This window comes from Poecilia latipinna, unplaced genomic scaffold (genome assembly GCF_001443285.1).
Source record: "Poecilia latipinna isolate Pla-1442-1.1 unplaced genomic scaffold, P_latipinna-1.0 Scaffold922, whole genome shotgun sequence".
In the NCBI taxonomy this organism is placed as follows: domain Eukaryota; kingdom Metazoa; phylum Chordata; class Actinopteri; order Cyprinodontiformes; family Poeciliidae; genus Poecilia; species Poecilia latipinna.
The window spans coordinates 211,918-235,435 of NW_015113538.1; the positions used below are offsets into that span (position 1 = coordinate 211,918).

Here is a 23,518-nt window from a genome sequence, read left to right on the forward strand (position 1 = left end):
GAGAGTGATGGAAATGGATGAGGAGGAGAGGAAAGAAGAAAATAGGCATATGTGGCAACTTATATTGTTATTGCAATATTTACTAACATTATCATAAGATTTTCTAACATTATGCAGCCCTAATAGTAAGAATAACTCCAAAATACAGAGAAGCATGCTTTCACAAAAAGATGGCATGAGTGCAGCATCTCCTAAGGTGCTATTAGGAGGTTATCTGTTGAAAACTTCTGTATTTTTGTCATGTCACAATGTATGCTGTACTATTTGAAAAAATGGCAATGTTAGTATTTTCCCAGTAAGATGCAGCCCTAGTCAATGCCTCTCTCTAAAACTAAGAGCATTTAAGAGTATATGTGGAGTTAATACAAATATTGGTATTTTTTTTTTACACTAAATTCATGACCATGATATTATCACAGTGTCACCAGGGCAAAGAAAATTTCTAATCAGTTTTAAAAACTCGTCAAACACATTGCATATTTAGGACACAGGTTGCTATTCTTAACAAAGGACACTTTTTAACAGTTTGTCTCAAAATTATTATGAACCATAGAAAATCAAAAATAGCACTGGTACACCAGGTTAAAAGTCAAGGAGAAAAAGAGTGTTTTTAAAAGAGCTTTAAAAACAGGAAGCGATGGAGCCTGCCTGACGTGCAGCGGCAGCTCGTTCCGCGTTTTAGGAGCCAAAACTGCAAAGGCTCTGTTTCCTCTGGATTTATAAAATGTCAGTGAACACCATGAGGTCCGCTGATCTAAGAGCACACAATGGCATCTAAAGGTGAAGCAGATCAGACAAATAAGAAGAGGCAAGACCATTTAACCATTTAACGTATTAAAGATGAAAGAAATAAAATCCAAAGTGGATTATCCAGAAAGTCTGTAAAGGGAAGTTGTAACTACATGCATGTGCTTTCATTTGCTTGTACAAGTTAAAAATTGTGCAGTAGCATTTTTTTTTTTTTTACCTGATGTGTATGTGAGAGGACGACTTGGCTAATGTCAATCAAAAAGAGAGTCACAATAATCCCGACATGATGTGATAACAGCGTGGATCACTGTCGCGAGGTGGCGTCTATGCAGAGGAGCTTAACATTTGACAGCCGCCTCGACTGAAAGAAAGAAACTTAACCACAGCACTGACATGTGAACCAGATTTTAGGCTGAGGTCCATTTCACACCTACATCTGTGATGCTGGACTTTTTCTGGGAGTCAAACGAAGGGATACAGCTGGATGACATGGACTCCTATCAGAGTACATGTTTCCTTTCCTCCTATCAGAGATGTAGGACATAAACTACTGCAGAGCTGCCCAATGTTTTAAGCACAATTTAAACATTGTTCCCAGAATCCATTGCTAAAGACAAAGTAAAAACCCTTAACACGGCATTTAATATGTTTTAAACCCAGATGATAGACGCTTTATAAATGGACAGATATAGATTTATTCAAAAAGCCCTTCAAATCCGATTTTTTTCCCCCAATATTTTGGACAAAATGGTAACTAAAAATCAAAATATTGACATATATTACTTCAATGGAGATGTTGAGTGTTGAGCATTTTTAAAAGGGCGATTTCCTTTTATACTAATAAAGAGGGAATATAAATATAAAGGGAAATAAAATACATGTGATAAATGAATCTGGAAAATGTAATTTTTATTCTGGTGACTGTTTATAAAGGAAAGTTAAAGAAACAGTGTTTTAATTGGCTAAATCCAATATGGAATATCATCTGCAATATAGTTATCAATGTATTTAAAAAAATATATTGTTATATCATTTTCTGGCAGTATACCTCCAGTTGGGCCATTCCCTGATTTAACGAGACCAAAGGGGTCCAATAAATCTAAAAGGTTATTTACTAGAAGCGGTCACAATAGTTCCATAGAAAGTCTTAGTTTTACTGGGTTAATGCTGGTTTTCATTGGACGGGAGGCATACAACTATTCTCTCAACAACAGAGATATTTATTGTTTTTAATTTATTTAGGTTATTCAACATCATATTGGTGCAGATTGCTGTTATACCTGTTCAGTTCTGTAGCTTATTTGAAAAAAAAAAAAAAAAAAAAATCCTTCTTGAGAAACATGGACTGTGGACGCTAACATTAGCTTTGGAGACATCTGTGCTTCTGCAGCAGGTTTAGCATCAAGATGCTATTTTAGGCTTGAAGAGCTTCGCTGACAGTCTAAGTCCTTTTAGCACAATGTGCACACAACGGTCTTTTCCGGCGTCCCATCAAGTCATTTTTTTAAGTGTAAATTAACCCCCAGTAGGCCAAAAGAAGCAGTTTTGTCGTCCATTGTTGTTTGCAGATGTGCATCAGTTTTATGGGCGTACCAGAAACACCTGAGTGCGAAGGTTCTGGCTGGAACCTTTTGTACGTAAAAAAAAAAAAAAAGTCATTAGAAGGATAAAGCGAGTCTTTATAATTAATTAATTGAAGTTACACTGAATAATCAGTATAGCTAAAACAAAGGTAGCTGGTTATGGGATTTAACCTTTACTGGAATCTATGTCTTTAAGCCAGTATGTTTGATTAAGATTAAGATTCATTTTACTGGCCAACATTTAAAATTTCCATTTATGGTGTATATACATCAGCCTTTCTATCAGGCCAGAAAAAGTTTGACTGCCTCATTTTGACAGAAGTGAAAAATATAACCACATTAAAAGAAAACATCAAAATAAAACGGTTCCCCTTCTTCAGTTGTTCACATTGACTTCTCAGCCATCATTACATCATTAATCTGACACCGAACCTATAACACGGAAAAGCTGCACAGACCCTATTGAACATATTGTCTCTCCCTGTAGCTCCGTAATTGGCCTGTTCTTGCTGATGTGAGTTATTAAGTAAGTAAAAAGAGAACATTCAGTATCGTTCCCTTCAACGGGGCGATTGTGTTGGAGGGAAGGCCTGCATTATGTGAAGGTAACAGCAGCCGGTGGAATGCTGGTTGTGATGGGGTCCAAGTGTCTGACAGAATTATCTGTGTCAAGTGGCTCTCTGACCACAGTTACATGATCTCATGAGGAACCCCCCCCACCCCCCTCCTCATCCCCCATCCTCCACTCAACACACACAGATATATATATGTATATAATTATACACAGACACAGTCGCAGTTAAAGCTGCAAGCCGCTCACACACACTACATCTGACCTAAAGGTCAAGGTGCACTGACTCCAGGGTTTGTCTGACTGGGCCTCTTGAAAGTCTCTCTTTGCATTCCAGCGCCTGGAGGAGGGGGGTTGGAGCAGCCAGGCTTATTACCGGAGCGAGAGAAAGAGGGAGGGAGAAGAGGAGGGGGGTTGAAAGAAGCTGGAAGATATTATGGACTATTTCCTTGCCTAGAAACCCAGCGCTTGTTCCCTCCCACTCAGCCGGCAAGTTTTACAACAAAAGTGGAGAAAACGCTGAAAACTTGAACCTGCTGCTCTCCTCCGGCTGCCTCGGCCTTCCTAGCTTGTTTTCTTTCCCCGCCGCTGCCTGCGCATGTTTCTCGCTCTCCTGCTCCCACCCTCCCTCTGCCTCCTTCTCTGGGCTGCATGTAAGGAGATCACTTTGTTTCCGTAGCCTTTTTCCGCGGTGTTGCAGACACACATGGAGAAGAGGATTGAATTTGAGGAGATAGTGACAGGGTGGGAGGTGGGTGAGGCGGGGAGGGGCTGGTGGTGTTTCACAGCTGCAAGAATCCCCTCCATCTTCCCCACACCAGGGCTAATGCTCCCCTCCCTCTCCCGCTCTCTTCTCGGGGTGTTTGACTCTCCCTCCGCCGCGCTGTCTCTGCTTTCTGCCTGTCGGAGGGGTGGGGGTGCCATATGGAAGCTCCAAAAAATTTAAGCGGATCGGAGATAAAGCGAGAGGAATCTTACATTTGCGAGCTCAGATGTCGGGAACTATGTGGTAAGTGCTCTTCTGTTTCTAGCGAAGCACTTTTCAGAAGTTGTGTCAGTGAGAATCTCCATCTGCCTGCCCTGCTCCATAGCTAGCAAAATGGGTTTTTTAAAAAGTGTTGGACTGGTGTTTTGTTTTAGGCAAAGTGAAAGAAAACAGAACTTTTCTTTCACTTTATGTTTGAAGCTGCTCTCGTCACACGGCTGTAAGAGGCTGTTGAATTTTAAATTTTGAGGGTCAAGGTGGACTGATGCGGGGGGGATGGAAAACGGGGCCATATGGGGGAAGGGAATTTGGTGGGGTCAAAGAGACTGGCACGATGGCTCGAAAAAACTTTTTTAGTTGTGACACTGACACTGAAACGTCTCTTTGTATTTGGAGCTGAAGTGAAGGAGATCTGCGTTTCTGCCTGATTAAATTTACCCAATGCTCAGTTATGATGGATTTAAATTGTAGAACACACACACACACAAAAAAAAAAATTCTCAATTTCTTTAATAAATGAGGACAAGATCTGGAGAATTTCTATATTACAAAATTGTAGAGTAAGCATTTCTGCTAACAAATTGCTCGCTCACTTGTTTTTAATCCAGAAATCTGCAAAAGTTTCAGAGTTGAGAAGCCCTGTCGGCTGAGCGCCGATCTGGATTTGGTCGGCCTTTGTTGAAATGCTTCAGGGTTGTAGATTTTTCTGGTGGTGTTGCTGAAATGAAATGTTTCTGACTATCATGACTGCTGTCTGCTTTCTGCAGAAAGCTGAAGAAGATATTGGTAGATTTTGCTGCGGTTCCAAATGAACATTTCTCTGCAGGCTACTTGAATGAGCCTTTTGTGTGATAAATCTAAAGGATACCTCAGCAGCACTCTGTGCATCTATATAGTACATTTTGAACTATGTATTTATTTGACAATGAATTGTTGCATTTAGTGTTTTATGTTTATTTAGTTTCTGTGCATTTCTAAAATCTTGAATTAACTCTTTATTTTATTTTATTTTATATTTTTACAAATTATTTGCAAGATATTTTTAATTTCCTATTTCTGCATGCAACAGATAAAACTGCAGTTTTTCACTTGCAAAAACATTTGCTAAACATCACCATTTCTAGGCCTGTTTATTCCTTTGGTCTTTATTTTAACCTCACCAGTGAGAAACTTCTCAACCATCCTCACTTTGCATGAATGCAATGAGAAAGTGAAGCGATTTTGGTCAGCTGCTGAACTTTAGTGCTGTGATTTATGTGCTTCACCTTGTTGGCTCGTTGGCTGTTGGCGGGTTTTGACCCCTCTCTCTCTCTCGTTGAAGAAATCAGATCCCTTCTCTGTCTGACTCATTCTCTGCCTCCCTCGCTCCCTCTTGTCATTAGACATGGCAGCAACATGGGAATTAAATGTCTTGACTTGCAATTGTGAGCATATTTCTTTTGTGGAAGGTGCTGTCAAGCTGTAATTTCAACTAATTGTGCCTTTGTTTTTAATTTGCCTTATTTAAATTATGCAGGGGATTCGTGTGTGTGTGTGTGCGCTGGATCTCAGTCAGCAGCACAGCTCTTTTATAGACACAGACACAATGTCTACTGCAGAATCTAGTTCTCTATTTTGAGCATGTAGGTCACGGTATAATGAAGCAGCAGAACAGTAGGCCGCCGTCATGAGGATTCGTGAAGTTTGCTGTCAAAAAGTTGCACTTTTAATGGAGGTGGCTCCTCTTTCTGCTCCAACTGTGCCTGCTAAAAACCACAAACTGCTTACTCAGCACTGAGAAAAAGAAGCATAATGTTCTCTCAGTTAGGGATGGGTGATACGGACTTAAAAGTTCACCAGTATATTTTGTGGTATTTATTATAATATGGATAAAATTGACGACTAAAAATACCTTGCAGACTTTTTTTATGATAGATTATGTCAAGCATAAATTTTGCTTAAAAAACAAACAAACAGAAAAGTCAATAAAAATCAAAGAACTGATTATTGAATAGTGCTTCAGGACACAAAATACATGAAGTACTGCAATTTTTTTGTAGTACTCTTTTTCACTGCACTCTGAAAAGTGACAAAAATAAAAAAGTAATATTAATATTCTTCATATCAAAATAATAATTTAAAAAATAATCAAAACCAATACAATAAATGCCTTTCCCTACTCTGAGTCACATTCAGAATCTGTCCATATGAATTTGAAAAAGTTGATTGGAGAAACTTTGGCTTTATTTACCTTTCTAAATAAAATTGCTGTTGTCCAATCTGAAAGGAGCAAACATGTTTTTCCACTGCATGTGTGCATACAGAAGATCGCAGCAGCTTTTTGTCCTTCACACCAAGCGTAGACTTGTCAGATAACCCCTCTGACCCACACAGCCAGTTTTAGCCTTTGCCTCATGCCTCGTCTGGTTATAAATTAGCCCAGTTGTTGTGTGCAAGCAGTAAAAAGGAAAAGCTCACTTAGCAGCAGTGATTTATTAGTTGTCGGGCTGCTGCTGACATCTGAATGACACAGGTGGCATTGAGGATGAAAACAGAAACCCAGAAGCGGGCAGGATCGGAAGGCTTCAGGAAATAGGAAGTGGTTTTCCCTTACTGCCACTCAACCAGCAGAGAAACGGTAGTTACGCTTCACTGTTTCCTGCTCTGCAGTTTTTTCTTTCTTTCACTGTTGGAGTGATGGTTTTTGTTCAATCTACACCTCTTACTACTTCAGTACATTCATACAAGTTGTGCCAGTTGTTGACAGAGACCTTTTCCACTTGTAGATTGTAAAAGCGTCGTCTTCCTGTATCTGTATGTTCTATACACTGTATGCTGAAAGTCTTTTAAAAATCAATGGGTTATCCATCACTGTAAATCTAGTTGTGCATACTTCCATTACAACCATAATGCAACTAAGATAATATTGTTAGGATGTTTGCATGAGAGTCCCAATCTGGGTATTGTCTTACTCGGGCGCTGATCATATTACAAGAGTGCATGTAAATGAAATAAGTGGGCCTCTCTAGCCTCTCCTGTCCCCTTCACAACCATCTGTAATGCGCTTAAAGCACAACCTGTTTTTAGTGTTGATTACCACAAAGTTCAAACGGCGGTTTTGACAGTATTTCTGCTTTAAATTGTTGGAAGATCATGCTGGGAGGCTTGCCTAATTTTGAATTTCACACTGCTGAAGAGAGCAGCCAAGTTCGCTCAGTTTGAGCCAAGAAAACCACTGAGCATGTAGCCCTAATAATGCTAACCCCAGTCACTGGCTCGGCTTTAATTATGTTGTCAAAAGACGGAGGAAGAGAAGGAGAGGCATTTGATCATTTGTCATGCTGCTAATATTTAAAGGAAAATAACCTAAATCCACTTTGGGTGTGTTGAGGTGGAGATTTTCAACACGCCTAAAATCTGTAGGTGTTATTATTATTATTATATCATTACAGATAGAAAGATGGCTGCTCATTAAAAGGTGACGAGACAAACAATGAATCATGAAGTAATACAAATAAATTCAAGTTTGTTTATTTTTCTAGCTCCTAATTATGCATCTTAAGATGTTGTAGCCATACATATTTGTAAGAGTCCTAAAGATTGAGCAAAGTTAGATAAGAGATTTGTGTGGGAATAATAGTCCAAATAGTAAACTAGGTTCCGTATATGGAGTTTACACTCCATTATTTCTCTTAGGGATGTCTGTAAGTCTTTGGTTTCTTTTTGGGTTGTGGATTGTTATAAAAGACTGAGTAATGTCAGAAAGTCACATAGAGACGTGGAAAAAGTCAACAAACTACTCTGATAAAGTAATCTGGAAGTTTAAATCGTATTTTTAAAAAAATGAAAACTTTAATGTGATATGTGTCCAACACCGGCATTAAAATGATTAGAGGCTGGAGTCTAAATAGTGCACTGGGTGCCTCATGTCTTTAACAACATGGGCCTCATGTAAGAAGAATGCAATAAATTAAACTTGATATTTCAAACAAAAATGTAAATTTGATGATTCACATTTAAAACACAAAAGCAACATTTACAGCTTTTGGTTAAATAATATAGCATGGTGTATTGTGGTCCAGTATTTATTTAGTTATTTAGATTTTGTGACATAGTCTCACAAAAGTGCAATAAGTTGGTGCAAACTTATTGCACTAACTATTAACCCTTTTTGCTATTCTGGACATTTTAGTCTCAGTATCTAATAAAGCTTTTATTCTTTAGGCTAATCTGCTTGGGTCACCCGTCAGCTGTGATAATAGACATGCTGCTTGTAGCTTGCTAACTTTAGTCCTAGACAGTGTTAACCATGATAAGTGGAATAGTTGGCACTGCTTTAGTTCCTGTACTATCCATGTTTTTTTATTTATTTTTTGCCACTGTAGTTTAACTTTTACTGTTTAGTTTTAGTTTTGAATATCATCCTATCCACCTTATAAGGGTTTTAATAATAACGATATTCTCCAGCATACAAATTTAGCTTTCAGCCGATTTGCATATTTTGAGGTCTATGACATCTACACCTGATTTGTGTAAACTTTATATAAATGCTACAAACTTCTGCCCTAAGTGATTAAAAAATACCTTGGGAAGTGTAAAACAGTTGCAGGATCATTCTTATGTTTCCTGCAAAGCCCATGTGCCTAACCTTACTGACTACAATCATAGCATCAGAGAATACGCCGCGTGTCGATGCATTTACAGTTTGATGTATTAATGAAACAAAAAGATTTATAGCAGTAATTGATCTGCTGATAAATTCTTAGAGCTAATCAGGGTAAAATGGGATGCTGTACTGTGGCTGGATGTTAACCCGTTCCTAGTGAAATGCAGAGACAAAGAGGTCTCTGCACCATTTCAGGGCCTCTCTCAGTGAAACTCCAAGATACGTTATTACATGTTCTGTTTCGAAATCTATCTTCGTGGAGCAAGTCATGAATCATGAACACTGCTTAACCTTCACTCTTTTGATGAAAACAAAAGTAAGAACTCAATACTTTGTTGGTTTGTCTTCAGCACTTAACTAATGACAGACGATAATGATCATAGATCAGTTGTTATTTAATTTTTAATGATGTTAGGCCAAGTCTTCAGCATTCCTCTGAATATCTATTATCTATGACTGCGTCTTGAATTGGTTCCAATTTATCACAACAAGCCCATTTTCTTAATCTTAAGGCAACATTCAAAAGGATAGTGCAAAGTAGGGATGGGCAACGGGGTAAAATGATCTTACACAGATTTTTTTGCAGTAGAAATAACAATTTGCTTGTGTAGTTATTAAAGTTAAAACGCATAATGTTCCATTTAGATCAGAGAACGATTATGAGAAGAGCTTCCTCTTTTGCCAACTTGAGTCAAACACAGTTGGTTCGTAATATTTGCCAAACACAAAAACTATTTTCATTTGAAGGTAAGCAAGAAGACAAAGTGCACTCTGTTACATAAGTCAAATTAAATTAAGTAAGGTAAAACTGAGCAGTCTCATTCAATAAATTAAAATATTATTGAAAAATCTTTTTATTTCAGCAACTTTATTACCAAGCTAAACACTTTGTAGATTAATTGCACACAGATGGATGATTCACATTCTTCATTTCTATTAATCATGAAGATTTCTGCTTACAGCTAATAAAAACATGACATTTAAAATTAGAATATTACATTGGATGAATAAAAAACTATGCAAAAAGAAATGAGTGCTTAATAAAAAGCATGCTAGATATCTGCTTAAAGGTCGTCCTTTTCAAAAGTTACTTTTAATCTGAAAAATGAGATTCATCTGGACGAATGTTGTAATTTATTGAACATGACATGATCCAAAGTCCGTCATGCTGAACTGCTGTCTGCTTGGACCTTTTGCCATTTTCCTGCAGTTTTGGTCCCTATTTCCATAATTCAGGAAAATGATCAGTAACTAAAAAAAAAACCCAAAACTGATATATAGCATCAATGGTATGCTTAGAAATCATTTGTTTATGGGGACAAAATTGAAAAAAGGTTGGAACAAAACAGGGTTAGGAATTGGTGAAGGGGCAAATTGACCCAGAGCCTTTTATTTGCACACACACAAATCCACAAACAGGATCGAATGCGAGCATAAAACGCCCCAAGTGGGTTGATGATGTTGATGATGATGTCAGGTTTTTAAATGAGGCTGTGTGACCCATTACCAGAGATCCATTTCTTATGATGCACACAGAAGCATAGAACAAGACATTAAAAAAAGCTTCGTTTCTGGTCTTGTTTTCAATTAAAGTCCCGTGGTTATATTTTTTTCTGTCGACAGTATTTTGTTAAACTGATAAGGTTACTAAAATATTAGAAACAGATGAGCAGTATTAATGTTTCAGTCTTTGGTCTCTGAGTAATTAAGAAAATGGTTCAGCTTTAAATTCCTGCATCATTTAGCGCCTACATCCCTCAGGTGGAAAATGAAACGAATGGACCAGTTGGACCTCAGTTAGCTGTAGCTACGATTCCATCCAGCCGTGAGCAAACTTTTAAAATGTTACAAAAAAGGAAAATGCAAATTAGGCATAATTTCATCAGATGTTGACGTTAAATAAACAGAATAAACCACACATCTCTGAAAAATAGAGTCCTCCTCTCTGAGCTGGAGGTTTGCACTTTGACCTGCCAGAGGATGGGAGCGTTCGTTACCTCAGAACTTTTTGGCAAAAGGTATTTCTGTTGCCCTCTTAGCGCATAAACTTTTTTTGTTGTTGTTGGAAAAGCCTAACACCACCTCAAGCCAACATTTTTCCAAAATTTTGAATTTGGCAGTTTCCGTCAATCTTTGTTCAACGCAATCCTTCAAAATGCGCATAAAAAAGGTTGTTGGAAACGCGGCTTACGTGGAGTTAAGAGTTTTCTGCAGTTGCCCCTTACTGAATCTACATGTTCTAATACAGCGGCTGTAACAGAGGTTACTGCAAGGTGCTTGGAACAAACTTGCCTTCTGAATGTCGGGTCATTTGACGGATTTCATTTCAAATACTGCTGACATTGTTTATTTTCTGAACAATCCAATAAGTGTTTTATTCTGAGGGATTTATCTCCTTTTGTGTTTGAGCAATCTCAGAGATGTTTGTTTTGGACAGCTGCCTGCTACTTGGGTCAAGAGATCATGATCAATTTGTCTGCTTCTCTTTGAGCCAACAGGAGTTTGTCCTCCTGCTTTGCAAACCAAGGGGTTGCAGGACTTCTTTGTGAACCTGTGTGTGTGTGAGTCCGTCCCACGTGATTCCCTTTGTATCGTTTTAAACAGCTCTGCCTTTTGTGGACACACAAACCCTGTGCTGGGGTGGGTAGTAAGGGGTACAGCTCTGAGGGGCATGCAGGGAAATGGCGTCCATGCATTTAGCGTTTCCGTTCTGAGGGTGGTGCAGCTTGGCTGTTATTGGGGGGGTAGGGTGGTGGATAATGCAGACACAATGGTCTAAGTCAAACATTAGGAGTGAGACAAAGGACACTCCACTCAGGTCACCGGGGGGCAACTCTTCCCATTATCTGAGGGAAGTGATCTTAACTGGGGGAGTTTTTAAACCCATCAGCAAATTAGTGGCTGCTGGTGTGTGCCTGGGTCATGATCAAAGCCTCGACAGTGCATCTGTTTACAGAGGATCCCCGCAAAGCTCAGGACAGCAGTCGCCAAACGTGGAGCTGGGCTAACAGCAAGCATGCTATCATGACTGTGCTACCGTTGTCACAGCCGTGGTGTTTACTCTTGGGAAGCACAGGATGCATTCTTTCTCATCTGCACCAAAAGCAGCACCATGTGTGAAAGGCAACGCTACGGGTCTCATGCACCACATGCATCCACTTGGGTTTTCAGAGGAGTTAAAACGTCGTTTTACAGGAAGCAACTCCATTATTATGATGCGTCTCTTAAAATAGCCAGTAAAATAACGTTTCACTAACGTCTGGGAATGTACATTTTTAAATTATAGGACTGCAATTGACGACTATTTTCATAATCGATTGTTCTGATTGGGAAAAAAAGCCACATTCTGCAGATTTTTTATTTAATCACTCAAGCCTTCTTAATACAATTTTAGAAGTGCATTAACAAATAATTTAATTCCTTTTTAAATAAGGAAATAAACATCTTATTGCCTAAAATGCAGTAACAGTGTAACTTTGTTATTGTTTATTATTAAATCTTTTAGCAAAGGATGCATTTTAGCTAAAAATTTTTTTTTTGACTTAACACCAGTACAGTTAAAGGCTGATCTGATAACAGATTATTAATTTGATAGCAGAAGGTGCTTAATAGGATATTAAAACCCCAACAATACCCAGTCCTGTTAATAATCTCGTTACAATTCAATTGTAATAAATTCTGTTCATTTTTATAGCGCCTATTCACAACGAAACATTAATAAAAACAAATATTCAATTTGAGCTCCAGCTGAAGATTTACAGTATTTCAGCTCAGTCTGAATATTATTCAGCCCAGAACTTTTATCTATAAAAAATGCAAAGTGTGCTATTTATTTTAATAAAATCTATTGTATAAAATAGCAAATAAATTGAATTCTCTGTTTTGAGGAGAGAGATCACGTTGAACAGGAAGAGCTCAGGGAGGTTGGGATTAAATCAAAATTTGGTTTTACTGAACACCTAAAAATATTTACTTTAAGGTAATAGAGGGAAAATACCTTAATACTCTCTGACATTTGTTACAGTGCTTTTTAAAAATTTTTCTTAAACAGCACTCGCTTATTTAATTAAATCAGTTAACTGAATTCATTAATCAAAATGGTTTTCTTGTCATATATTCAATGTCAACAAACTTTCTGATTAAATTACTGCCGTTTTCTGCCACACTGGCTCCTGACTCTCAGGTGCAGGTCAGGTCTGAGTGTTTTTTATGAGCTTGCTAGCTTGTCAGGTTGTAACCATGTTTATTACTTTAAAACAAGGTGTCAATTACGTGGTAATTACATGCTCTTAAAGCAGCTACTTAACTGCTCGACATCAAGAACATTTACACTTTTGTCTCCTGGAAAGCGGTTTCTGTATTTTTGAAGTTGAAATCTTGAAAAAAAGTAAATTAACACCTAAAAGAAGAACTAAGAGAGAATCAAACTGAAGTACGTTTTAAAAATCTTTCAAACGGCTGAAGTGAGCATCACCGCTCGCATGTCCCTGTCCCACGGTGTGCGTCATTTTTCAGATGAAACCCAATGCGTGTTTGTGTGACTGAAGGGCCATTATGGGACAAGCTTTTAAGGGAGATCTGGGAAGTGGAAACCTAATACTGGCTGACTGCTGCTCTTGTGGACATGATCCCCACAGCTGCTGGAGTGAGAAGAGGAACGAAGGAGAGAAAAAAGGAAGAAAAAGAGAGGAGGGGGCAGAGGAGAGCACGGTGCGCTCAGTAATTAGTTGTCTGGTTTTGTATTGACCAGTCTGGTGCTTAGGCCTTGGGGACTGTTAAATTTGCCATTGAAACTGAAAGGATTATGCACCCAAAAGAAATTAAACGGGAGCAATGAATAGATTGTGGGCCACATGGTGAACCGCTGATTTTTTTTTTTTTTTTTCCTCATCTCCTTCAACCCCCAGCCTTCATTCTTCTCCCTAAAGCCTATTGGTTTGTGTCAGAAGCTCCTGTTTTTCCTGTTCAAGGTGACAGATTTATGCTGGGATGATGACTCCTCTTTTAAGGACTGACCTTTTAAGGAACAATCAACCCACTTGTTCCATCTTTGCCAACTTTCTAACATGGAGTCAAAACCCTCAATTCCTGTTTCATGTTAGCTGTAGGGCAATGGGTGTGATTTTTGTCAAAGTGTAATAAAATATGCTCAAACGATGACGAGCAGGAATTGATGTGCTCTGCCTGAAAGGGATTTCTGTCTCTGTTTGCTCCCACCAGGGCTTGTCATCTTTATTTCCGTGGGTGCGCTCTGGATGGGACCTGCGCTGGGGACATATTGTTCTTTAGATCAACGTCCAGTGTAAGCAAACAGTCCCTCTAACACTGTGGACGGAAAATTAAAGTTCTTTCCGGTCATAACAGTATCACAGCCTCCTTGTTATGACCTGCAGCATGCGTTTCGTGAGGCCTTCGTAAGGGCCGGTAGTGAACGTTAGACTGAGTCTGCAGCACTCATTGAACCTGCTGCGTAGCTTGGAGATGTTACAGAAGTGATGTCACGTTCTCTCTGTTTGTATAGCTGGCAGAGGCGAGCGAGCCGCTCAAGATAGCCACACACTGTGACTTAAAGTGAAAAGAAAAGAAAAAGTCTAATATTTCTTGTGTTCCTCTTGCCTCGAGGTACGGTCCAGTTACCGGTATCAAGGTCAGCCAAGGTTTTCAGAGTTACGGTTGGAAAATTGATACTACAGTTTAAGGTCCTTTACTGAGATGCAAGAGAAAGTGCCACACTAGATGTGTTCCCATTGACCATATAATTGAGCAATTTGACATTTCGAGAATAAATCTGGTTAATGGAAGTGCTGCAATTTCCCCGCCCCCCCCAAAAAATATTGTTTTTTAACAAAAAGTTTTGTTGTTAGGATGAGGTGGTTTTTTTTTTTGGCCATATCAAAATTGGTTAACTTTGCAAAACTGCAATAGAAACACTTTTTGTGCATCAAATAATCAACAACTGGAAGTTGCCACTGGTGCAAACCACAAAGAACAAGAATGTGACTAGAAGTAGTTGGAGGATCATGGACTCGTATTGCTGTGTGATATCGGCCACCTGGCTGAAAGAAGGCGCCTACACTTTTTCATGCAAGAAAAACACATTTGGAAATATTTCCAGTCAACCTGAAGGACCTCTACAACAGGCATCTCCAACCCTGGTCCACACATAAGTCAAAAGACTGAATTACCTCTTCAGCACTCCATCAGGTTTGACAAAGCCGTGGTAATTAGACTTTCATTTGATTCAGCTGTGTTGGAGCAGGGTTGCATCTAAAACCTGGTGGACAGGAGTTTTCGAGCACCGAGGTTGGAGACTCCTCCTCTAAAACGAAGTCCCTGAGGTCCAGACAGTCGTGCTATCCACCAGAACCAAATCCAGCCTTCTCCAAGGTCGTTCCAACCGGGCTTTAGGGTTCTGTTTCTTTGTATCTTTTTAGTCTTTCTGGTTTTTACATTCAAATTCAGATTGAACTTAATGACAAATGGTGCTCTGTAATGACAGAATGTAATATAGCATGGATAAAACAAGTGTACATGACGAGAAATTTGACTATGACTCATATTTCTACATAATTAGTCCTAGCTAGCAAGGATTCTCAGTGTTAAATCAGTTATCCTGACCCAGTAATATTTTTGATGTTCCATCCAAAAAGACATTTTTATTCAAACATTACAGAACATTTTGGTTTGATATGAGTTTTTCATCTGCACCAAAATGGTCACATTACACTAGATAAACGATAGCGTGCATATACATGTGCGACTATTTTGAGGTAAATGCTACTATACCTGAGCTAAGTAAATTGCCATTTTAATCTATATCTCTGACAGTTTTTTAAGTTTTATTTTGAATGTTTTGTTTTGCTGGCTGTAATCAAAGGTTCTAATAAGTATAGATTTTGTAATTATAAGGCAAAGATTGGCTCTCAGGGAATGCTAAATAACTCATTCTTTTTGCAGTATTTTTGTGTCATCAAGCAAATTGACTCCATTGTTTGTTTTTTTTACACCTAGATACATTTTAAATGATTGATTTCTGGTGTATTTTGTCGATCATTTGTATCTGTACAAGAGGACGCTCCGCAGAAAGCAGTGATCCTCATCTGCAGCTATAAACCTGGCTGTCTGAGCGTTACCCCCGTTTGGGGGTCTGTGTGTGTCCCCTCCCCTCATCACTCCCCGTAATAGATGGTCCCCTTGCTCTCGGTTTGAGCCCACCTTTAAACAGCCAAAGGCCACGGAGGTTTGTCTGTGAGCCAAGCGATGGACCGCAACAATAGGCGCGCTCCAGGTCGTCCGTCTGCGTACGGAGGCCCTCGGCCACCCCGAGCCCCGGGCACCAACACGTGACGGCGCTTTGTCGACGCAGCTCCCTCCGGCCCTACCGCGCCAGGTAGCAGGCGGGACACGGGACGTCCAGGGTATGCAGATCTCCACTATTTGTTTTGTTTTTAATCTGCGTGTGTTTCAGTCCACCGCCGCCTCACCAACATGGCTTCATGCTTCACGGGCTGCTTGATGCCGGCGTCTCTGCATCACGTTCATTCTGGGTTTCGTGCTTCCTGCTGTTTGTCTTTCAGGACAGACTCTTTGTCTGGCTCCAGCCTTTATACCGGCTGGCTGGGATGGAGCCTGTTCTTGTGTGCGTGCCCATTCACAGCGACGCGTCTCACTATAACCCAATGTGTTTGTATTGTGACCGCGAGGCTGATGGCGTCGACTTTGAATAATTTATGATGCAAAACAAAGATTAATTTTATGTGTAAAATCTGTTTTTTCCTCCTTTCTCATCATTATATTTAACACACCGATGTATTTATTTGCCATGGGAATAGATGCAGATTCCTTCTGGCAAATGCTTGTTTTCTCAGCCGTCTGTGGCTCAGGGACGAGGATCTTGCTCTTTTTTTTTTTTTTAACTTTAGCATATCTACATTCATATGGAAATGAGGGGCAGAGGAATCCCACATCAACTTGATCTGTCCATGAATAGCTGCCAGTGTTTGGACTGACCCCGAGCTGACTCGAACGCACCGGCCAGCCTCCTCCATCTGACCACAGAGCCCAGGGCACCACCGCAACACACCAATATATCCTCACATGTGGACACCAGAGATAAACACGGAGACGCTCATAATCCTCCTCACCACAGTCTGCTGGTCCTGAGCTCTCAGGAACATTTTCTACCACTGCAAGCATCTGTTACACAAACTGCAGCACTGAATCCCTGCCAGGCGGTAGCGTTGCATCGTATTTTTTCCCCTCCTTATCCTGAAAACCCTTTTTTTTTTCTTGTTCCATTAAGATTAAGTTAATAGACGACCTAAAAGTTTAATGCCAATTTTTCTTTTAAGCTAGTTAGAAAAAGAGATTTAAATTATTTATCTTCACCTTACATATTTCAAAACGTCTTTTCATTTTGAATTTGCAACATTTTTAAAAAGGGAATCTGTTAAGAGGATTAAAAAAAAATAAGAATAATAAAATAAAAAAGGGAAATTTTATTTTTTTATGGGAAAAAAATGTTTCCCCATTTTCATTATTTTTCTGTTTGTTTTTCCTGTGAGAAGCCAAAACGTCTAAAAGCAGGAGTCGGCTCTGCGACGTCACCGACTCACTCCTCCGATTGAATTAGGATTATCTGCATTCACTGCGCTGTCCGTGAATTAATATCGTATTTGAGGAGCCGCGCTTCTAATAAATTTTGAGCGTGTTTCCTTCTCAGGGTTCCTCCGACACAATGGGCCTCACAGACCGAACCGCTGCTTTTGGATCTAACAGCGGGCGTCCATCAAACGCGATTTGTCTCGGTGGATGTGCCGGGTTTTTTTTTTTCTTCCTTTTTTTTGTTCTCCAGGATTAGAGGCCCACCACCCAGACCCAACTCCAGTCTGAGCTCCTCTTGTCTTTGACTCACACACAAAAGTTTCTGTTCGATTTAGTTTTAATTAACTAATCATCTCATTGGCAACCATGCACAGTGAAAGACGAGATTTTTTTTTTTATTACATCTGGATTTTAGCTTAACCTTAAATATATTATTTATATCTTATTTCATGGCATTAAAATATTTTGAAATGGGTTTTTGGGTATTTTTGCATTGGTCAGATATTTCCCTCTTGATTAATTTCTAATCTAGACATTTTTATTTTTTTGAGTAAAGCACATAACATCAATTATTTTTATTAAACTAAACATTTGTACAGTCCATATGGCTGATTTGTTTATAGTCAGAAAATGGTAGGAATTTTTGATTTTGAGGCGTTTAATGAAAAGGAAAATAAACTAATTTTCACTACTTGACCTGATCACAGCTGATTAAGAGAAATTTGGTTGGTTTTGATCTTGAAATTAATTTATTTGTTTAATTAATTCACAGTTTAAAATGAACGTGTCACATGTTGATATAAACAAAAGTTTTGAATGTAGAGTGGAAGAAAAAAATCTTAGTCTGCTTTCTCTCTCAAAAGTCAATTCAATATACCATAAACAACTTCGCATCAATCAATCATCCATGTAGATACATGTTTAAACACAAAACAGGCAAAATATATGTGCATAAAGATAACCACGTTAATTTTTTTGTGTTGTCTTCCACAAATATTGCATTTCTTACATAAACAAATAAATGCATACAAAAAATATCATCCGTAAAATTTACAATTCAAGCTAAAGCAATCGTGACATTTTTAATTTACTTAGAAGTTATTTAGTCTGAGTGTTATGGTAGACTAAGTAAATCACGTTTCAGCTCAACTTCTAAACCGGTGTCAGGCTATAAAAAGAGCAATATGCAGGAGGAGGGCCTCGACGTGTGTGTGTGTGTGCGTTCTGTTTTGTCTCTCCATTTGGACTCATTGAAGACACAAAGACTCAGAGCAGCAGACGACTGGCTTGTTAACACACAGGCAGCGGTGAATTAGTGTGTGTCGCTGGCAGTGGAGGGGACACTCCTCTAGTGTTATGACGGGAGCCTTTCACCGGCGTCGCACTCCACTCCAGCACCCACAAGTGTCCGAGCGCTGAATGGGGAGGATTTGTTGCTCCGCACTTAATTAAACAGCACTTTAAACCGCGGTTATGCTGAAGAGGCTGTTTTGTTCCTCGCCCACCTTTACGTTTCTGCTTTTTTTTAAAAAAGAGACGGGCAGAGACCCGGCCACCGCCGCAGCGGGTCCTGGAGCCTTTCATGCTGCCGATCACAGCGTCACGCCGCTTGTGATCTGCTGCAAAGTCAAGGGCTGAGTTTGTCCTCTTCCTGTCGTTGAGACTTTTGATGCAAAATGATTTTGTAGACTCGTTCATCGTTAAAACAAATTTATTTAATAAAAGAAGAGCAAATGGAAGGTTTTGATTGAAATGTGAAGATTATTCTGCAGCGAGAGGAATATGACTACTCAGGGTTTTAGGAAATGATGGTGAACTCTGTGTTTTGTGCAGCAGCCTGTGGGCTTGACCCGAGGAGTCGGGGTGGAGGGAGACGGGCCCTGTAGGCCCCTGTGGCCCTTGTGGCCCTCACAAGGACAACAGATCAGGAGCAGTGGTGTCTGAGTCAGTTCAAGTCCAGATTTGCGTTTTTTCTTTAACAGGAATTAAAGACATCTTCCTAACCCACAGAGGACTCTCTGCAGCTTCTGACACTTCCAGATCATTTTTTTTTACCATTTTAATTTGAAACTTGTAAAAACAGTGTTTTGCTTTTCTTTTTTTTTTTAAATTATTATTACTGTCTAAAGGCCTAATGTCTGCTGGGGCCTTTCGCCCTTACAGCTATAAAAGGATTCCATTAGTTTCGCTTTCAGTGCAGCTTTCCTCTCCCCTCATGCTCTAAATGATACTTTGAATTTCCGGCAGCTATAACTCGAAGACGAACGAACGCTTTTTGTCCTCTCGCTCTGCCCGCAATCACAGCCTGCTGGCAGCCCGGTCCCCTTTCAGAAAGCACAGACAGGATCGGTTCAGACGCCGTGTCAAAAAAAAAAAAGAGTGAGAACCAGCGGCAGGGCTGGAGCTTCTCATCCGTTCGAAACTCCTTTGTATTTGCTTTGCTTTGCTGCCTCGTAATGACGCGTGAGCGCCACTGACACGGGGGAGGAGACGCGGTGCCGCAGCCCTCAGCGTCGAGCTGCCACCGTTTCCAGGCGTGATGATGTTCCAGGGCAACATCTGCCAGGGCTGCTGTTCGCTTCTCTGAGCGGTGCAGAGAGACACTGAGCTGTGCAAACAAACCCAACGCTGGTGGGTAAACTCTCGCTCTGCTGGCCTTTTAGTTGCTTCCAGTTTAGCAAAAAAGTGTGAAGTTTTACCGGCAGAGTCACTGTTCAGCTGTACTCGGGGACGGTTTGATGTATGAGCGTAACACATTTTAGAAAGCATCCCCTGTGTTTCTTTGTGTAATATTTTAAAATTGGAAACAAATCTCAAAACAGTTTGTTAAAAATGTTAATGACATTCTCCATTCAGTCAAACATCCTACATAAAATAATTTATTTGATAAATGTAAATGTATTCATAGACATGAAGTTTGAGCAGGGAAATCCTCACACACACACACACACACACACTTCTGATTTAACATACATGTCTTCTTTGTATGTCAGGTAAAGGGAAATATTACTGTACTTGTCTCTTTATTTTTATATTTTCCAATGAGGTCATTAATAATAACGATAACAAATGTGTTTATTTAAATATCAAGGCTAACTAACTAACGTCTTTTTTTTCTTGTATAAGTGTCCAATCATTTAAGCACTTTTTTTGGTAGTTTAAACTAAAATGTATTTATGAATTGGAAATGAAATCTGTTTGGTTTACTTGAACTGCAAGAATTCAGATACTGAACTATTGGATTGAATTATCTGTGTAAATTTGCAGTGACATTTTACATTTTAGGCTCACCTTAACTGGAAAATGTCTCCAAATGATTTTCTGCATCAAGTATGATCACAAAAAGCCTTTTTCTTTTTGTTTTTTTTTGCTGACGGCTGGTAGTTTTGTTACGTCTGGAAGTGGTTATTAGTGGCAGTAATATTTCTGGACAGACCTCTTATTCGTGATGGGAACTGCCCTGATTGTTGTATGAACACAATACCCTGTCGTTCTTACTCCACTGGTTCCTTTCGCTTTCCTTCCTCTGCCTTTGAATTTGCTCATTTTCTGCCCCGGTTTGTCACCCCTTACCCCCGCCCCTCATCTTCTCCCCCTTTGATTCGGCCCCCTCCAATAGCAACCTGTCACATGAAGCATGGCGGCTGCAGCCGGGCCTCCTCACAGCTTTCTACACTTCATGCTGAATCACATGCCTTAAACTTTTCACCGCTTTTCGTGCTCATCAACATGTTAACCGTATCGTTTAAGTAAAATACAAAATGAGATTTTATTTGTTTATTTATTATTTATTTATGTGCCAAATCCAAGATCCTGAAATAAAACCTGTAATTAATTTACTTTATTTCTTCAGTCATTTTAATACAATGAGAGCAAGAAGATTGGAAGAAGAATAGTTTCTAAACTGTACATTTATAAATATCATTTTATTTCAATAAATCAAAGAACAAACTTTCATCCTATATGTTGACACCTTCAATCAAATCTCTGTCCAGCCTTAGCAAACGATTAAACATGTTATTACTTTCTGAAACAAACTGACAATGTTGATTGGATATGCTTGTTTTTTTTTTTTTTTGTTGTTTTTTTTTGGATTAGTCAGTTTTTATTAATTTGCTGCTTATGTGCGAAATTCTCTGATGAACAATAACCTTTATTTAATCAGATAAAAACCTAATTGAGAGTTAGAATCTATTTTTTCTTTATCTGAGGAAAATAAAAACATGGATTTTGTTATTTTAGATTCAAAGGTAATTCATAATTATTATAATAACACAGCAGTTTTAAAAAACTGTAATGTATTTCACCATAGGCATATTTCTTACAGATTTTAGTTTATTTCAAATTTCAGGTGATTAAATGAAGTAATTCTGCCTTTATTTCACAAGTTTTAAAGACAAATTTATGGTTCCCAGCCGTTAATTGCTTGATGTGTTTCACTTAAGCTCCTTTTTAAACAATCCAAACTTTAAATGAGTCTATAAATAAAATCTCACATGCACTGATGTATTTCAAGACGTGCTCACGAGTTCAGAGAGATAAAATCAGCCGTTTCCCGCATCGTTTACCCCGTCTCGTTGGGATCAAGCCTAGCAAGAATTATTAGACAGGAAGTTTTAGTTTTAATTAAAAACGACTCTTAGAAGCAGTGTGAAAAGAAATCGTAGCTCTGGGGGGCCCCAGACACGGACCCGAGAGGGGGGTGAAATAAAAAAATGCTGGCTAAGCTATCCGTTTCACACGCGCAGGGACAGAAGGTTCGATATTCATGCGATCGATGAATGAAAAGGCACAATGGCAAAATCCGACGGGCTCCTTTTCAAAACCACGTCTCCAATGTCCCCCCCCCCACCCCCTTTCCCACCACCGCTCCAACCCCTTCGCCACCACCCCTCCAGAGTCTGCAGTCGCTGGGCGGCTGGTGTGGCAGGCAGAGAGAGATAGGGAGAGAGAGGAGAGCAAGGGTTACATCAAGGCTGCTCCCTGGACCGTGCAAACAAGTCTAGACCGGTGACCTGTTCAATGGCTCCTTTTGAGGAGCGGGGCAAGTTCGGTCAGAGCGAGGAGAAAGGCAGGCGCAGCTTCTTTTCACCGCCCGAGCAGCTCACAGCCCGCCATCGACAGGAGGTAAGGAGGGCCGGGAGGGCAGGCATCTGCTTCCATGGTTACGGGCCGGGTATGGGGACCCCACTATTGAGGAAGCTCCGTTCTCATGCTCCCACAGAGGCAATGTCACGCATTTTAAAATTGCGCCAGGCCGGGCAGAGGACCACGTCCACCGGCGGTGTGGTCGCTCCTTTTTAGACCGAGGGGGGGAAATAAAAAGAAAGCACGTCAGCTTTTAGGAGGGATGTGTGTGTGTGTGTGTGTTGGGTGGAGGCAGCATGTGCTGGGGAAAGAAAGGAAGAAAGAAATACGTCACATGGTCAACACAAATCTGAACTCAACTAACTGCAGCTACTTTAGGGCTTTTTTATTATTACTTTATTTCTTCTCTGCTTCGGTTTTTAAGGAATCGGCATGAATGATTTATTCCTGAAGGGAGCAAAGGTCAAGTTTTATGTGGTGAACTCCTTTGTTTAGAGGTTGATGTGTTGTTGATGAAGATGCCGTCCAGGCAGCCTAAAAGCTGTAAAACAGCAACAAAGTGCCAGGATGTTACTTTTTTTTTTTTTTTTTTTTTTGTTACAGCGTATATTCACGCTTAGTGGCTTTTTGTTCCCATAACAGGCTGGATCGGGTTGCGGGTCGGTGAAATGTGGCAAGTCGCGTCTGCCCGCCTGTTTGTTTGTTGATTTGTTTGTGTTTGGGCACAAGCTGTGCATGTGTGAGGCGCCCGCGCGGGCCGGCTCGAATGGGGGACGTCTCGGGCTTTTTCTCCGCGAAGGCGGGGTGTGCTGGAACGTTGAGTTTGGTGGCGCAGCTGACGCTTTTACCCCCTAACACACTCCACACAGAGCAGACAGATGGCCGGCCCTCAGGAAGGGCTCGGGGCGTTTGGATTTGCTCGGAGACCGTGGGAACGTCTTTGGCCGACTTCACCTGCTCGGGGGAGCCTGTGTGACTGGATTAAACTGCAGTGAAAGAAGTGAGAAATTACAGCGAATAAAAGCAGCGGTGGCGAGGCTTTGAAGAGGGTCCCAGCATTCTTCTCTGATGGTTCAAGAGAGGAGAAAAAAAATGGAATGAGACCTGTATTTTTTTTCTTTTTCTTTAAAGACCAATCAATAAACATCACTCATTTGTGTGTGTGTGTGTGTGTGTGTGGAAAAGGAGACAGGGTGGATGGGTTCATTCTGGCTTTTGGAGATTTCTTTGTCGTCTTAATTGGTACCATTTTGTTGAGACATTAGACAAGATGTTTGGCCGTGTCTGCTTTT

General features: G+C 40.0%; 1 long non-coding RNA gene across 1 annotated transcript in view; it reads left to right on the top strand.

The window, feature by feature from the left end:
• Positions 1-3,198: 3,198 nt before the first annotated feature.
• Positions 3,199-23,518, top strand: part of LOC106957638 (uncharacterized) — a 40,460-nt gene continuing 20,140 nt past the window's right edge. The window contains exon 1 of the long non-coding RNA XR_001426998.1: positions 3,199-3,913. This is a non-coding gene — a long non-coding RNA (uncharacterized LOC106957638). The remainder of the gene's footprint in view (positions 3,914-23,518) is intronic.